Source organism: Takifugu flavidus, chromosome 10, assembly GCF_003711565.1.
Source record: "Takifugu flavidus isolate HTHZ2018 chromosome 10, ASM371156v2, whole genome shotgun sequence".
Lineage (NCBI taxonomy): Eukaryota > Metazoa > Chordata > Actinopteri > Tetraodontiformes > Tetraodontidae > Takifugu > Takifugu flavidus.
The window spans coordinates 5,303,638-5,321,768 of record NC_079529.1 but is presented as its reverse complement, the minus strand read 5'-3'; the positions used below and the strand labels follow the sequence as shown (position 1 = coordinate 5,321,768).

General features: G+C 47.1%; 2 long non-coding RNA genes across 4 annotated transcripts in view; both read right to left on the bottom strand.

Annotated features, from left to right (window-relative positions):
- The window catches only part of LOC130532677 (uncharacterized), a 72,840-nt gene extending 56,094 nt beyond the window's left edge, over positions 1-16,746 (bottom strand). The window contains exons 1-2 of one of the 3 annotated variants that reach the window (XR_008952395.1): positions 16,620-16,746; positions 14,869-15,261 (exon numbers count right to left, since the gene is read on the bottom strand). This is a non-coding gene — a long non-coding RNA (uncharacterized LOC130532677). Of the gene's footprint in view, positions 1-14,868; positions 15,262-16,305; positions 16,589-16,619 lie in introns of those variants that run through there. The other 2 variants (XR_008952393.1, XR_008952394.1) reach the window with 2 other exon arrangements.
- On the bottom strand, positions 1,816-7,431 carry LOC130532678 (uncharacterized). The gene is made up of 3 exons (XR_008952397.1): positions 6,882-7,431; positions 5,203-5,397; positions 1,816-5,119 (listed from the first exon to the last, which is right to left on the bottom strand). It is a non-coding gene; the product is annotated as an uncharacterized LOC130532678 (long non-coding RNA).
- Positions 16,747-18,131: the final 1,385 nt, after the last annotated feature.

Sequence of the window (18,131 nt, the reverse complement as noted above, 5' to 3'; positions counted from 1 at the left end):
CGGCACAAAACAATCAGAAATTTCTTTCCCGTTTTCATTTCAGCCACTTTAAAAATCAATACAAATCCAGCCCCCCAAAAAAGACCAAGACCGGCACAAATGCTTATTTCAGCAATGTCATTTCCTTCTTATTTACACTGCTCTGAAGCCGCCGCCGCCACAGGAATGACAGCCCTTGTTGGGATTCCGGTGCATCAAGCCAGCAGATTTGAATGCTAAACCCATTAGCCAAGCATCACTCACAGTCAGAGCCGGCGATGATAAATAACCTGACCAGAGAAATCTGATTAGGAGAGATGGAGGCAGGGGGATCTGAGGGAATGAGTCGCAGCAATGTCGCCGTTATCAGGACGCAGGAAGATTGGAAATCACACACGGAGACAACACGGAACCCTCATCCGCAAAGGGTGGATGTTTTCCCTAAGACACGGGTCGGGTGGCAGAAGTAGCTGACTGGGTCTTGATTTAATAATAAGTGGACCATCGATGTTTCCAGACAGACCAAGTAGGTTTAAAATACAGTCAACTGAAGACGTGCACAGGTTGAACGGTCACCCTGGTGGTGCAAGAACAAAACAAGAGAAGGCGGTTTATAATAAACTGGAACCCAGATCCAGGCTCATCAAGCGTCAGGTTAGAGATCTGCTGCGAGAGCAGGCTGACCTTTGAGGAAGGAAAGAGCAAAAAGAGTGCCATAGACGTTGCATACAACTAGCTGCTGTGTGGCTCTTTGCAAGAGCAACATTTGAGCAACAAAAAGAAATTTAAATGAGGAAATGTCTCCGGTCCTCTTTGTATTGCAGTCATGGATGTATCGGCTGATGGGAAACATTTTTAGCTTAAGCTTTTTAAAGCCGCTCCTCTCTGAAAAGGTCAACCTGGACTCAGCATGTGACATCTCCATGAGTCACTCAGCTAAACCCCCCTCAGCTGGTCACGCAGATCAAATATATACAGTATATGTGCATTTACATTCATTATAACGACCCCTGAGGTCGAGCTAAATACATTCACCTTTTATCGCCACGTCATGACTAAATCCAAGGTGATTCTATGCAAATTAACTTTTGTTTTTATTTTAAGCAGTAATGAGTGTCCTATTTGTTCATGCCTTTACATTTCACACATGAACAAGCACGTAAACAGCGCCAGGCAAGACTTTTGATCATGAGACACCACATTGTGAGACGAGTCTTTGTTAAGTAATAACGGTGCGTTTAATGTCCCCTCGTTGCCTCACGGGCCCACGATGCATTCTTTCTGTAGGAGCTGCTGAACGTTCACACTCCCCACGACAAACAAACACACGCACGCTCGCATCGATTGACCTTTCTCGCTGCGCATTATTAATACATGCAGGTTGTATTAGCAAAGGTTAACGAGCGGTACGGCCAATGCTGCTTAAAAAAACCTACAAACAAGAGACATTGAAGGTGAGCGAGAGTCCGACGCACCTGCGAAAGGACTTTTTCTACATGTGTTCCCGGCTTTGTTTAGTTGTAAACATCACTCTGTTGTGAGATGGATGAGAAGAACCTCTGGAAGTGTCACTGATGGACGTAGCTGGATGGGGGGGTGGGGGTGGCGAAGCGGGTTTAAGGTAAAGTTCAAGATGGCTTTGATCTCCATCTGTCGTCTTAATTTGAGTATCCAGCAGAGCATGCGTGAGCGCCGCCATGGCACCACTGACCAATTAATAGGCTGCCTCACCTTATCCTATGGTCACTTGTGTAACATAGAGAGGGGCTCCATTGACGTTTAAAGGTGAGCTAAAATGGAGGTTAAATATTTCTACGGTGCGACATTTATAAGTGACATAATGGCACGATTATTTAACGCAGTCGATTTTATATTATGGATGAAAGAAAGTGGAAATCATTGATGTCCATCAATGAAGTTTAGAGTCATAGTGTTTATGTCATAAACATATATATAATCGGACATCTCTGAGGCCGTGAAGGCGTCAAAAAAGGAAAAAACCTTTTAGCATACTGTCTGAGACAACTTCCTTTATTTCTGCATGGACCAACCATCCACAGATCAAAGCAAACCAACGCTTGAAAGCACTTCAAACATGCTGATTGGCAGAAATCAACAGAAGTCACAAGTGACTGGGAACGTGTCAGTGGTCCCTGCACCCCCACCCCCAACTGGGTCAGCGTCTGCGCTCTGCGGCAGCATATTTGCATCAGTCATCCCAACTAGACCGTGAAGAGACGGAATCCCCGGCTCAGCTGTGCCAGTGAGTCAGGGAAACGCACCCTGGAGAAGGCCCGGGAAGGCTCCGATTGGGAAAACCGGACTCCAATGATGGACTTGAGTTCCTTTTTCTTCGGGCACTCAGGAAGTTTTGACATCCCAGCCTGCAGACTTGTCCAGAAATTCACTTTTCCTCATTAACTCTTGCTTGTGTTGCTTTCTAACATTTGTAACCGTTTGAATGCTGCGGTTTTAAAAAAAAAAGACAGATTTTTTGACGCGAAGCCTCAGGCCAGCCACAAACATTTGAGGGGTTTTCAAGCGCTATCAAATTATCTGGAGATGGTACAAGATTGCGACGACGCTGAAAGGTTGTTAATTGAAGTTCCGGCGAGGCCCGAACCTTATTCTGCTGCTTATCGAGCAACACTGACAGCCAGGACAAATAACGTCTCAAATTAAGCATACATGGTCTTCAGATGAAAAGCACAGTTTCATTACTGCTGCTTGTCTGTGTCATTTCTGATTTTATGGACTGATTACAGAAAAAACAGGCATGATGGGAAAAAACAAGATAAGCGCTGAGAGAACTCAGTGCCCTGCAGTTCACAGAACCACAGATGCCCAGAATAAACCAAAGGGCCAGTTTAATCAGTTTAACCACAATACGTTCCCTTTGTTTTTCTCCCTTTCTGGGTATCTTTTCTTAAATTACAGTGCGCTGACCTCTCGCGCCCACCGCAGATACGGGAGGGGCGCAGAGATAAAAGTCCCTCTGACTCATCGCCGCCCTTCGCACCCCTCTCTCCGCCACTCCAACCCCTCTCTTTCGGGTCTTTGATTGCAACTTCCTGGCATCTGAAATTGAGGTTTTCTGTCTTTTTTCTCTGAGATTTGGGTCAGCCGGCTGAGACCTCGATCTGAGCCCACTCTCAGGTAAACTTTCAACTTGGAAAGACCCCCACTGCTACTTTAAACTCAGACACCTCTGTGCTGCGGACCTCCTGTCTGCCCCATCCTCACCACTGAAACCACCTTTTATGTTCTCTCTTCTCTCCTGATGAAGTCCTCTGGTATCTCCAGCACTGCATCAGCTTTAGTATCTGCAGAGCTTTAAGAGCAAATCGCATCTAGTTCTTCTTTCTTGGTCGTTATTGCCACGATCCAACATGCTTGTGTTAAAAAAATACATGAATATTAAATCTTGTTCATATTCTGGGTGTACAAAGAGCCTGAGCAAAACCTTGGTCAGATTTGAGTATTCACATGGAGAGCAGACATCAGGGCAACAGCTTGGCTGTATTTACACATGTAGGAGACAGGAGAGGCAACCAGCACACATCTTCGTAGGTGGTTTGTGGTGACACGTTCGCTGAACCTGAAAAGTGGGTTGGTAGCAGCAGAGCGCTGCCAAAGTGCCCTTTGGGCAAGGTATGGAACCCCCAAATGCGTCCAGGTGTCTTTCCAGCGCAGCTTACTCACTCTGAGACCTCTCCCATAATGACTGCATATGCTTAGCGTATACTTCCATTTGCCTTCATCTTATTGTGTTAATATCCCACAATTTTTCCTCGTACACATTTTTTATTTACCGATCTTTACCACACCCACATGCTGCCCTACACACCTCTGGTTAAGACCAGGAGGACAACGCAACTTAAATCCTGGTGTGGATATTCACACATGGAGGTTATCGGGATGCAATAATCCCAATAAAATCAGAATTCACACGCATGATCAGTGGTACCACTCACTGTGCAGGAAGGACAGTTCTCCTGCCAAAGCAACCTGCTGTTGGCAAACGCAGCGAGAGGCTGTCGTGGAGTCTTCTGCTCACTTAGTACTTCACACACAGTCTGTCGTACACTGTGTTACTCACTCAGCACAGGCGCAAAGTGTGTGCGAGTGTTTGAGTGCCGATCCAAAAACCACAGACCTGGATAACCTAGAGACAAAGTAAAAGCAACAGAAGAACAGGTTCCAAGCTGAAGAGCTTTGTTCTGAGCTCTGATCGTAGCAGGACTGGGAACGAGTGGAAGACAATAGCAGATAACTGCATAATAATTCCTGCGAGGCAGCTTTAGGCTGCGAGATTTTCATTCTGGCATGCCAAGTGAAGAAAATGGTGTTAACCACAAGAGGGCTGCAGCCTCGGTGCGCCTCAGCATGTGGAGCTAGCATAGTTTATTTAAGAGAGCAGAGAAATATAGCACACATTCACACTCTGAGAGGGAAAAAAATTCAGAGAGAGTGACTCAGGGTTAGCAAACTCAGGCTAATCTTTAACTTTGGTCCATTTATCCTCCATTCTCGCTTGTTCACTCTTTGTTTTTCACACGCAGCCAAGCGAGGAGGCGTTCAAACAGCAGAGGGGAAAAGTCTAACATGCCACATAAAAACACAGATAAAGCGTACGGCGTGACATCGGTTTCACTGCGGGCGCTGCGATTGGCGCCTCACACTGTTTTGACACCACTTTGCCAAAAAGGCCTCGCTCAGGTTCCCCGCACGGACGTGTGCGATGAAAAATGGGTTTTCCAGCCCACTATCAATGTGTTTTGCAGGAAATGTAAAAGAATTTTGTGTATTTACGCAGCAGGAACCGTGCTAATTTTAGCTCGGCAGCAGCACTTCCTCAAGGCTCTCAGGTTTGAGAAGAGTAACTTTTTTCCCTGGAGTTTATGGTGGAATTTCAGACAGTAATGGACCACAGGATCATTTTATTTTAGAAGGAAATGGTGCAGAATTGGGTCTTTGACCAGACAGGAAACATTTCTGAGCTAAACGGTGCTCACAACTCCAAAAATGTCACCTTTCTGCTTCCTGCCTTGTTGACTTTACAGCAGCCCAATCAGAAAGGCCCGTCACCTCCTGACACCATCAAAATGCCAGTCAGGTTTTCGCTCATGCAAACATCATCCTGCAGAAAAGAAAGAAGTGGCCTTCTTGTGATTATGGCATCAGCGGCGGAATGCGCTGTTTGTAATCCATCACTTTGTTTACCTTGACGGGTGACAGCTATGCTACTCTGCATGCCATGTTTGTGTTTATGTCTACGCGTTTGAATCCCAGCTTGTTTTCCTTCTGTAATTTGGAATCAATCTCGGTTGTGTCTGCGTACTGATCGATTCCTCGTGGTCTTCGGTTGCCAGGAATGCTTTTAACATGCCTCTAAGGTGCTGCTGTGTCTCTGCCTGCCTGAAAATACACACCGATTGATTGATTAATAAATGCTGAAAAAGCCGGACCATTAAAGTTAGATATTATTGCAGCTTTTGCATACCGAGATGTTCAAAAACATACTTGCACCCGTACCATATTAAAGAAATTGTGAATTTTGGAGGGATTAACTTGCTACTGACAACAAATATTTAAAGTTTTCAAGCACATTACACTGCATTTGTGACCTCCAACACATTGGGGGGTCAATGAAGCACATGGGAAATTCAATCTTGGCCCTAATTTGCCATTTTGTCAATTACATTAACTCACATTAAATAATTCATCCACAGGTTTTAAGACCATACGTTACCCTCAAGTCAAAGTTGAATAAGCGGTAACAACATATGGAAAAATATACATAAAGAGCTGCTCGCTTCCCAGATGTGATTAATGAAGTGAGAGGCTCGAACGACCCCTCTGACCTGCGCCAAGGCTGCACAGGACTGGCGCTGCAGGGCCCCGGGGCGGTGCGAGTTTGTGTGCATTAATGACTGAATGAGAGAAAGAGGTGATTCAAGTGTGTTCCAGAGTCTGTTTTGATGTGTGTTTGTGAATATGCATGCTGCATCTGCAAGTGTGCGAGTGTGTGAGTGGGTGCGCAACATGCCTCCGGGCTGTGACAGACGGACGCTAAACCACGAAACCCACACACCCCACTGCCCCGCTTAATAGTGCATGAGATAAGAACATTTGGACTTCAGAACGGCCCCACCTCCGCCGCCATCAACCCCTCCTCCATGGGAAATTGAGTTTTATGGTTCCCCGGTTTGAGACAATGGTTTGGACCGCTGAAAGGACCCTCCACGTCTAACTGAAGGTGGACGCGGTTGACTGAGTAGCGCAGCTACGGAGTAACTCAGCTGCACCTTATTGCCGAACATGTGTTTCAATCCCAAGAACGTATTAAAAAAAGTAAACACAGGCTATAATCGCTGCTTCAGCACATATAAAGGAGACGGCGAGGGAAGCCAAAACACATTAGGTGACATTAAAGTAAATATGCTGTAGAACAGAAGAAAAGTTGCAGAGAGCAAGTCCAACTCTACGTGTAAACCCCTGCAGGGCTAGAATTCCGCCTTAATCTCCTGCTAGCATTACTGATGCAGTGTGGTAAAGCGTGTAATAAGCAAAATAATCCAAAAACGCACTAGAAAACCCACAACTCGCAATCCCTCATGAGTCAGAGGTCATCAGAGGAGTGAGAACTCTCACGGCGGTGGCATGGACACATGACTCCGTGGGACAGCCACTCAGTCAGGACGGGACAGAGGCGGTGCAGCACCTGCGGCAAGAAAGACGGCGAGGAAACAATTACAAGCATGAGAAACTCGATTCTCTGGCCACAGGAAGGTAGGAGAGGGAGAGGAATGCGCGTTCAGACCATCCGTCAGTCTATTTATGCTAAAAATGCAGCATGCAGAGAGACAGAGGTGACAGCAGTGGGAGGAAAGACAACAGACCTGTGCTGCAGCAGCACAAATACAGGAAAACAGATGATGATGATGGTGGTGATGATGATGATGATGGTTGTGATGATGATGGCAGCCAAATGTAGAGCTGCAAGACTCAGAAGACATGCTTACACGAATAGCTGAGGACAGAGTCCCACAGAACTCGTCCACGCCCAATCAGCCAACCATAACAAGCAGCCGTCCACACTGTAAAAGATGTCTGCGCTGAGAAGGAGCTTGCACGGGTCCCTGAATGCACCCTTTCTTCTCGGTGGAAAAACGTCAACTAAATCATGTCAATTATGAAATATATAGCTCCGACCTGAATAAGGCATGGTGGTATTTTTAGGCTCTTTGAAATCTACGGGGACAGATGAGTCAGCGCGAAATGACACCCTATTATCAAGTCCACCTGACAAACGGTTCCCCGGAGACGTGAATAACAGAGACCCCTGTCTGAAAGTCTGGAGTTACTCTTTCAAACAAATGCAAATTGGAACCAGAAGTTTTGAGGAAGAGTTTTAACGTTTTTGCAGCTGCCGCCGCCGTCGCCGCATTTGCATATCTGTCTAGCGCCATTTCTCTCAGCGTGGAGCCGGGGTGAACTGGCGGTGAACTGAGGAGGAGGCTGGCTCGCCGCTCGAGCTGTCTGCCGTGGCGGGGCATCATCTCGCCGCGCACGGCGGTGGGAATAGAAATCAGGCGTGAGCATCAAGGAAAGGTGGAAATAAAGACGCGGGGAGGGGGAGAGAAGGGGGAAAGCTGGGGCAAAGACGGGGAAAAAAGGGGAAAGGAGCAAAGAATGTGGGGGGAAATGCAAAACACCCATTTGCATCCGTCTTTCTGCTGCTTTCCTGCTACATATCTCAGAGTCAGAGCGGCTTCTCTTTACTGGGTCAACATCACCGCACACAGCTGACATGAGAGAGCTTCCTAAGTAGCTACTAAAGAAGCCTTTTTTGCAGGCAAACGGCCGCACAAACACACAAACGCACACAGACATACAAACAGGAAAATGAGACCCTCGAAATTGAAAACGCAGAAGTGCTGATGCACATTAAGCACCTGTACACTGTGCCTCCTGCCAGGGCTGCGAGTGGATTATCTCCCCAACCCGACTGAAAGGTAGCATGACTGGTGCACGGGGATTAACTTTGCACGCGCAGAGAATATTCAAATGAATTAATGTTCAGCCCCGGGGAGGGCCGGCCCGGTTCCTCGAGGCTGCCAGAGCTGGTGATGCCGGGGCAGGTAATTTGGAGCACAAGTACACGAGTCACATTAAAAGGACAATTATGTTGCACGCGAACATTCCTAATTCCCCCTGGGCCAATTAAAGTGTTTTCACGAAGCCACTTTAATTCGGAAAGAGAGTAAATTAGACGTGAGAACTAGCTGTGAGTCAGAACAGTGTAGCATTAGCAACACACGGGTCCAGCCTCCCACGCCCGTCCGAGAGCAGAAACTGTCAGGCCAACAGGCGAATGCACGGGTGAAACCCTGACTCATTATTACTCAAGCAGCTTCTCGGGGAGAAGATAAAGGACCGACCTTGTCTGTGCGCATCTGCTGCGATCTGGCACAGAATGGACGCTCCTAATACGAGCAGCGGCTAAATGTTGAGGTGTTGTGAACATGGCCGCGGGCTGGACCGGACGCCGCGCATGGGCTGGCCACGGATGCCGCGCGTGTCATGGCTTCAGCCGCCACCTCGCGCACGCGCTGACTCAGACTGTGATTTTATTCAGAAGGGACATTTACAAGTACAATGAATCTGACCTGGTGACCTGACGCTGGCAGCTCGGGCTGGTACAGAATAGCTATCGGCTGACGCATATTAATTTGATGCATAATACGAGGAGAAGGGCATGACTTGGCCTTATTCAGCCAATTTCCCATCAAAGATTACACATTGACCACATATGAGAATAAATGTCAGCCTCTTATCTGCGCTGGAATCGTCTATTTTGATTATCATGACACCGTTTTGTTTTTTTTAAATCTGATCTGGATTATTCAGAATGACTGTAGGTGATGAGGATGTCCTGTTTTATAACAGACTGTGCTCCACGTACAACCCGTTTCCAGGATGCCGCTACTACACTATTGAGAGCATGTTTTCTGGCTTATTCAGCCTGTTTCCAGGCACTCAGATTATGCCCCGCACTGGAATGGAAAATTGTGTCAATGCAGATACTCTTACGGGAAGGCTTTTGTAGTCTGACGCGTAATCTGCCACTAGGAAACTGGACCGTTTCCTTTTATTTTCCTGCCACTACATGCTCATGCACCCATGAGCGGGCGATTCCAGTACGGGGCTGTTTTCTCATATGAGCGGCTGGTCATAAATATTCCAGTCACTTTACACAGCGCAATAATTGAATATGGGTTTGAAAGTAAAATGAGTCAAGGACAAATAAACCTTTTATGCTGAACAGCGGTATTCAGAATCTGAGAGAGACAGCTGGCATCTTTATCAAAGGCATGAGATGGAAAACAACAGGGCTCCATCAACTCTATATACGTGATCAATATTAGAAATATCTCCTGTATTTTTATCAGGTTTGTTACTGGTTTTGAAGCCAGGGGTTTTAAAAAGCAAGACACTATTTGCCATCTTAGCTAGTCGGCACCACTCAAACGCAGACGTGCCATATAGCGATGTTTTGGCCAACCTGCTCGCCGATCGCAGTCGCAGGAATTAGCCATGGAGTTTATTGGAGGCGTTCAAGTCTAAATAATCTGGCAGCTCTATCTGATCGTTTCAGATGTCACACTGAGACGTCTCCAAACATGGGGTCTACAACACCTCGGTCATATTGGCCCTTCTGTGTGGTGGAGAAAGCAGGGGTCTGCCGGTCAGGTTGGACGGCTTCAAGAGAGCCCTCAGAGCCCTCAGGCGGATGGAGGGAGTGACTGGTGTCAGCAGGGTAACAACGGCAGTCCCAGATGCAGACCCAACGACCCGCCAAGTCCTGACTGGTAGCAGTGAGAAGAGAGGGTTGATCAGACCTTCACAGCATTGACCCCTACCAAGCCGGCGGGAGACATCCCAGAGGCGCCGCTACCACCCTCCCTTCGCCCTGGACATGAAGACTCCAAACCTTAAAAAATGTAGCCCAGCACCTTCACCAGAGAGAGAGAAGTGTGTTTTCATCCCTAAATACCTGTTTTTTCACTTTGTATGCAGAGTAGGAAACCAGGACTCCACATATGCTTTATATAATTACGCTTGGGTTGTCTCGTATTTTACATTTTTAAGTGACATTTTCAGGGCAGCGGTAGTTTGGAGCTGGCACTCATTTATTACTTTCCTTCTCGGTTTCACAACGCCGCCAACTCTCAATCACGCGCCCGCGCTTTAATCCCTCGATGAAACGTTCGCCGCACTCCCGCTGTTTGCAAAGTAAATATTTTTAAATAACTCCTGTCAAACCCTTACATGTTCTCAGGTAATCACAGGACGCCCGTTTCAAACAGAACCGGAGGCTTTCATGCAGCATGCGTTTCGCTCGGCTCCTCTTTGTGGCCTGAAACCGCCACAAATCATTCCGCTCGAGGCGTCTGTTGCTTCAGTTTAGCTGCACAGAGCGCCACAAGGCTGAGAGGGTACGAGCAGAGGTGGCTTCTGCTGTACATGCTGCCAAACGGGGACGTAACTATAAAGACAGGGTGGACGGCGCGGTTGTGCTGGGGCCCCGGGGGAGCCTAAGGAACGCAGATGGCATTTATGTCAGTTAGGAGAACAGAAAGTTTGGTACCAGATGCTTGGGGTACCGTTTACATGACGAGGAAGATGGAAATAAACTCAAAATCTACCCCGCTGAACAGTTTGATTAGCAGCCGCTATATTCTGATCCTGCGTTGGGAGTAAATGTTTGCCAAATACAGAATAAATTAACATGTATTTGAATGAAAACTGGAGGAATGTCTTCTGGATGTTTGGGCGTATAGATAAAGGCCTCACTGATGCGGCGTCCACCGAAACCCCACATGGACAATGTTACGCATTGATGGTTGAACTCTGCAGAGAACGTGGCGTTCAAGGTCGACATATGTGCGTCGGACAAAAGCTGCGGCCGCAGTGATTCAGTGAGTCGTCACCTTCAAACCATGAGTTACAGTGTTAACGCTGCACCAAGATGATGTCATAGACTCAATGTGAGTGTGTGAGTGTGTGTGTGTGTGTGTGCACGCATAAAAATCACAGCTTCTTAATCTCCTAACTACCAGACAATAACAGATTTGTCTGTGACAAAATCCCAGTCTTTGCATGTGTGTGTGTGTGTGTGTGTGTGTGTGCTTACTGGACAGATCTATCTTAATATGTCTGTATCTGCTGTTTGAGAATCTGTATTCCTATGTGGGTATTCCTGACGCATGACTGTGTGTGTGTGCGTGCGTGCGTGCGCGCGTGCAGCAGATTTGGCTTCGATAAACCCCAGTCTTTAGAAGGATTATCAGTCCATCCCCAGACAGCAGCATGCTGTGCATTTATGGAGGTAATAAGTTGACCTCTAAGACAGGTCAGACAGGCAGGCAGGCAGGCAGGCAGGCAGACAGGCAGACAGACAGACAGACAGACAGACAGACAGACAGACAGACCACTGTCTAAAGCTGTTTTGAGAAATTGAGTCCCTTTATCTATATCCAGGTGAGGGCAGAGGAGAAGTAAGCCGATACCTGCAGGACCATTCAGAGCGGCCCGGCAGCTGTGTGAGCTGTGTCAGTCTGAGGAGATAAACGTGTTTTGGGCAGGAGTGTGTATGCAAAAACTGAAAAGCAGTCACTCACGTCCCAGAGCAAACGTGCAACCGCCTCTGTAGAGACGAGGCAACAATGGCAGCGGTGTATTATTTAACGTCTGCCCGCTACATTGTCATGCATTATTCAAAACCGGGACCTCGAAAGGTCAGACCATGAAGGCAGTGCTGCTCAGGCCAAATCAGGGCAAAAAACAAATCTGTATCACAAATTAAATGTTTTCGGCTCATAACTGATTATTTATCAGGTCAATCAGGTCAGCAGGTTCTTAAGTCGGATCTATATTTGGCAACATCCTCACACATCCAGAGTTTCTCCGGCCTCCATCAGGCAGCAGAAGGACCAGCCAATCAGGAATGACCAGGATACATCCCAGATAGTCACATAAGGATGTACGACCAATCAGCAGCGACCTGGAGTCCTGCAAACTTATGAACTTGTGATGGTCGAGGCTTGAAAATTCAAATTTTCAAGTACTTTCTGAGCAAAAAAAAGACAACATTCTTCAGGGATAGGGTCAGTGGTCAGGGGTCAGGGGTCAGGGGTGAGAGTTTCTTCGGGAATAGCTTAACCTGCAGCAAAGCAGGACACCAGTCTGGAAATGGTGCTGTGCTGAGGTTTGCCAGAAGCAGATCACACGACCGAACAGCAGAACAGGTCAGACCTCACTTAAAGTGGTTTTACTGAGTAAAGAATGTGGAGGCCGCTGAGGACAACACTTCCTGTTAAGGCCTCCCAGCACTCCGCCAGGCTAAGAGAGCTGCTCTAAAGTGAAGCGAGGCGGACATTGAGAACACCGTAAAGTATCTGTCCTGCTCCGTCTCACTTCTCCCTCCAGTCCCTAACTCTCTTTCACTCACTCACTTCATCTCCATCTTCTCCTCCTCTCCTCTGCAAAGACATAATTTATTCCCGCCCTCCCCCCACCCCCACCCACCCAGCGCAGCTAGGGTGCCAGCGGAGCACGTAAACTTATCTCACAGCTACAGGCGCTGACGGGTAAAACTAAGCTCTGATACTTTGCAATAGGGTGACCACGGCGCCCCTGTAGCTCGGAGAATTAGGACTGTCGTCGCAATTAGCGATGGTGGTTGTGGTGTTTCACCACGCGGTAATTTAGCCCAGTGTGCTCAATTCTGCATGCTTCCATCACAAGCACAAAAGGAGGGAAATTAACCCAAATTCGGCAGCAAAGGCAAAAATTAGCATATTTCAGTGCCTGTATCAGAGCATCAGAAGCTAGCACGCATCCAAGTGTGGAGGCACTCGTTAGTGGGCCAACAGTGTTTTCATTTTCAACTCTCAGGCTTTTTTTTGGTGTTGCCGTTGTCGGTGTGTGACCCTGACACGGTTAGCATAACTTCACACCAGCTCTGAACCCACATCTGAAACAGAGCAGAAGCAGCTTCATATTAACGGCAGATACAGATGGAGGAGAGATTACGGGAGGCAGATTTAGCTGCATATGCTGCAGAGGAAGAAATAATATGACACCACTGCCCAGTTTAATGAGCATCCCAGCTTAGAGGGATATGGAGACTCCAGAGCTGGAAGATGCTACAGATTTAAGCGCTAATGTTGCCCCGCGCTACTCCGTGGATTAGGTTGAGAAGCTCAACTCTCAATGGGACATCGGCGTGGAAAACATAAAGCCTTCCCTCACAAAGAGCCCACCGATTGGCAAATATCATGAAAACTGCACCATACGTGATAAAAGCGCTGGAGATAAGTAACGTAATTAAGCTGGCGTGCGCTGCATTGTCGCCGAACCCGCGGCTGCGCAGTGGCCACGATGATCTCAGCGAGCCCGTCGCGCCGATTAGTCACAGCAGCAGAGATGTTTCTGTTTCGGTCACAAGTTCATTAACCGAATCTGCACGCTTGTAATCCAATGATATAAGGAGTAAATAGCGACCGGGTTCAGGCGGAAGGGAAGGTAAATCCCGCCGCTTGCCTAGTGAAGACGCACTCTATGCTTTCCCCTCTGCAGCTAATGAGCTGATGCTCTCTCTCTGCTGGTACTTACTGTACACGCATGACTCATCAGCGCCCACGCGCCGCTGCTGACCTGTATCTGTCCCACCTGACAGTCTGACCCAGAATACCGCTGATCCAGGCACCGACTGGCTGTGACCCAACCTGTTCCGTAACAGCAGCAGAAAGAAATGCTGGATATTGCATTAGCCTTGAAACCAGGCTGGTGACCAGGGAGGTCGTGTCCCGGTTCCATCCGGGCAGCCTCCGTGTGTTAACAAGGTCACCATCACAGCTATTATCAGTTTCAGTATTGCGCAAACAAGCACACGTCAGTTTCACCCCCTTTTTATACCTTCTGGGGGTTTTATTAGTCAATGTTTTGAACGCCGCCACCATCTCCACGTGTCTATGCCGCATGGTGAAAATGTGATGCTGCAGGAGCATGTGGGCTGCCATGCAGAAGCAGGGGGCGGGGCCAGTGCCACTGCCCGCTCTCATTGGCTGCCAGTGACATCACTGATAAGCAGACTCTTTCATTCTCTGGAGAATAAACTGGTTTATGGAGCATCTCACAGCTCTTCTCTTTTCATCATTTTACAGTATTTTCATGCTCTGGTCCACTAAAAATAGAGGCTAAATTAATCCAAACTGCAGTGATTTTTAGCACCAAGTTATCAAGAGACCTAAAATAAGTTAATCTAACACAAAATGTTAATGTTGTAACTTTGTAAAAACACTCAAAGCCGCAACAGCTGATCAGTCCAACAAAAAAACTGGAGTCACGAATTACATGGAAGAGGTTTTGGGAATGAAATCACCCCCATCATTGTGCACGTGCAACGGCTGGCCTGGCGATCACACGGTGCTGAAGATTGCTCATTTTCACAAAGCACTTTGGACTTGTTAATGTGCCCATGTGTCACGGCAGCAGCAGCACACAGCCAGCTCCAGATTGCCTCTTCCTCTTACCAAAAATCTGTCACTTTGAATGTTTTTAAATATCAAACAAATTGCCTGAAACTCCAACCCGCTCAGACTGAGGCAAATTGTGACCGACACCACGTTTTCAGCATTGATTTGTGTGTTTGCGGTTCGACGTTCTTTAATATTCACTCTTTTCTCCACGTATCGACCCAGCTACAGTTTGTTGCCGTGTTTGCCTCGAGGACGTGGCCGCTCGGGTTTGACCTGAAATGACGTGAGAGCGTTCCACGCGAGGAGCCGCGAAAGCCGACAACATCAGCACAAACCTCACCTTACCCACGCAGCGGGCCGACGAGGATCACGCCTGCAACATTCTGCTACTCCAGTGAATTCTGGCCGAGGACGGCTCCGGCTGAGAGGCGCGCCACACATTTTTATAATCCCCCGAGTGTCTGCGTGAGTTTTAGAATTCCAAGTGTGCTTAGAACGCATCCCGCACGGGGAGGCTGCTGCTGCTGAAGTGGAAATCCTTATGAGATGAGTCTTCACCTCCTCCAAAAGAAAACCGCAGTCCCTTAATCCTCTTCTGGATCTTAAGAGCAGCTCGATAGATGACTCTGTACATCGTCCTTATGATTTTCGCACATTTCTGTTTCCTGAACCTCCCACAGAGGAAAACGCTTTGCTGGATAATCTGGTGTTCAAATCCACCTGAGGACCGACTCTACAAGGAAGAGAAAGAGCAAAAGTGAGGCTAAAACTCCAACTCAGAACTGGCGGTGTCAAAAACATGAATGGTTTTTGAAAAAATAGAAATAATAAGTAACACTTGCGAAAAGTTGGGACTTGTGTGAGTTTGAAATGTGTTGGGAAACGTTTTCAAAAACAAATGTGAGCAAATTTAAACGTAAGGAAATGTAAAGTAAATGTATTTCATCTGCCTATAAAAAAAACATTTCTGCCTGTAAATTCTCCTATTTTGAAAAGTTAATGGGGGCTTCTGTACAGTGGAATCTAAGGTATTTTGTGCACAAGTTTTTCTTCCAAACGTATAAAACATATTAATAATATATCAAACGTATATGATATTTTAGACTGACTTGATGATAGAATGGTAGAAAACAAGTGAAAGACTCCTAAACTTGCTGGTATTGTTCACCAGGATATAGTTATATGCATTAAAGACAAAGAAAACAAAACAGCAAAAGGTTCAAACCATTTTTGAGCACTCTGAATCAATTTTGAGCGCCTAAAAAGTTGTTTCCTTGTGGATTTGCGCTCTTTTCTGCTGCTTTCCTTTGTGAACTGAGAACAAAGGAGCCTTTACTGTAACAAAGAGGCGGCTGCGACTTATACCTGTTGCGCTGTTTCCTATCAACTATCGCAACTCTGATTTGTCTCCAATCCCACACACAGTTGCGCGCAGCCTTCAAACGTTGCTCCGATTTCACGCAACAAGTTTAGATCGGTCCCGCAGTTGCGTGGCCGGACTTTACACCTGATTGCATTGTTCTGAATTCCCACACCGCGCAAGCAACTTCGCAAAACTACAAGAAACAGCATCACGAAGCTGCTGCGCCGGTTAACAACCACTTCCAAAGCACTTCGTATCTAAAGATGATGGTTTGTCTTTTTTTCCATCGTGTGCAAAAGCTCCCTTTATTTGCAAACTTTTGGGAGGCAGTTGCTTTGTCTGGCGCGTCACAACATCTCTAAGGAACAAAAAAAAGAGAGCAAGAAATTAGCAACAATACAAACTCCATCTCACCTGTACTGAAGCTCGCTGATAAGTAATTCCGAGTGTTTTATGGTGGTTTTGTTCTGAAGGTTGCCGAGATGCGTGCCAGAGCATCCCCTCAAGTTCTCCCCTCTAAGCGCCCCGCATCAAACAAAGGAAAAGAGGACCGCTCCTCTCGCTCTCTCTCCTCGCTGCCACTCATTCCCTATGTCTCTCGCCCTCCTCTCTCCTGCTTTGTGCTCAAGTTTGAGCGCTGACGCACCAACTGCGGCAGCAACTTTTGACGGGAAACAAATGTCGAAAACCCGCCACAGGTGCGCGGGAGAAGACGGAGGACCACTCACCTGAGGGCTCGGGGCTCCGGGCGCGTCGCCGTGCGTCGCAGAAAAAGTTTGAAAGGGCACATCCAGCTTTTTTGTTGTGGAGTCCCCCTTTGTCTACACGTGTGATAGATGGATGGGGCTCCTTTTGGCCGCGCCTAGTTCATTTCGCTCTCCAAAGAGTCCCGCCCTCTCCAAGTCAAACTATGCACAAGATTGGGACTGATCACTAGTAAACACGTATGCAAATGTATTTGATGAAGTTTGGTTTTATTTAATTAAATAGCACCACCTTTTAAAAAAAAATCAATCACTCAATCAATAAATCTGTGCGGATTGATCCGTCATCACGGATTTCAAATCCATTTTCAACGCATTAAATTATTCATTTATTTGGTTACAACCCAAAAAGCATCCAGCAGGAATTCTCCTTTGATGATAAAACTCAACACAGCTGATATTTCTCTATCATTTGTGTCTATTTTATTGAACCATTCTTTTCTACACAACCTGGCAAAAGGGAAAGAAACAAACAACAACAACAACAAAAGAACTTGTTGGTTGCACCGCTCGTAGACTGCTATTGTGTCTGGACAGCACCAGCAGCAGTGAGAGGAGAACAAAGGAGGAGCCAGGCAGGTCTTGCTGGTTTACAATGGACAGTGGCAGTAAATGTAAATAACGGGGAGGAGCAACACACCATGAGAGGTGGATCAGAGGATCCACCCCAGAGCATGGACCGGATTCTGAGCTTATCTTTAGAGGTTTATATTCAACAGAACCAACTATGAGTCTGGTACACTGCCGATGCAGAATTTCCTGTTGCCACGGGAGCGTAAACATCTGGTGAACTAGTTTCATGCAATCTCAGTTTTGTTTGTTTGTTTTTTAACTTTAAAAGTTGCAAAATGCCCTAGTGGCATTTTGGTTGTCTGCTGGAGGAGGAGGAATGGGGCATGTGTGTGTGTGTGTGTGTGTGTGTGTGTGTGTGTGTGTGTTGGGGAGGGGGGGGGGGGGTATTAGACCACACAGGCAGATGAGCAGGTTCAGGGTCGTAAACGTGTCTATGTCTCTGCCACGACTGTAAAGCTGTCATCGTGCCCCAGAGACACAGATTAACAAACAAGCCTGTCATAGCCGCAATGCTAGCAGCCAATTAGCTTCTGCAGGAGGCAGTAGATAGTGTCTGACAGTGTCTGACAGACAAAGGTGAAGCACCCTGACCGGACCCCTGAAGACATCGCAGACAAACCAACAGGAACACTTCCGATTCAGCCTATGACTATTTTATGATTGCTTGTGGTGCACGTGTTGGACAGTGTGCCACGTGGCCTGTGGTTCTGTGAATGCAAGTGCAGCTGATGTTCTGTCCTCACACACGTGCAGGCAAATTTCCTTAAGGAGTCAATAAAACCTGCTGTATCACATCCTCAGATAGGAGTAGAAGCGTACCAACAAGCATTGTGGCTGAAAAGCAGACCTGGACGCAGTGCTGTGAGCTGGAAAATCCGAATAAGTCACCTTATTCCCAACAAA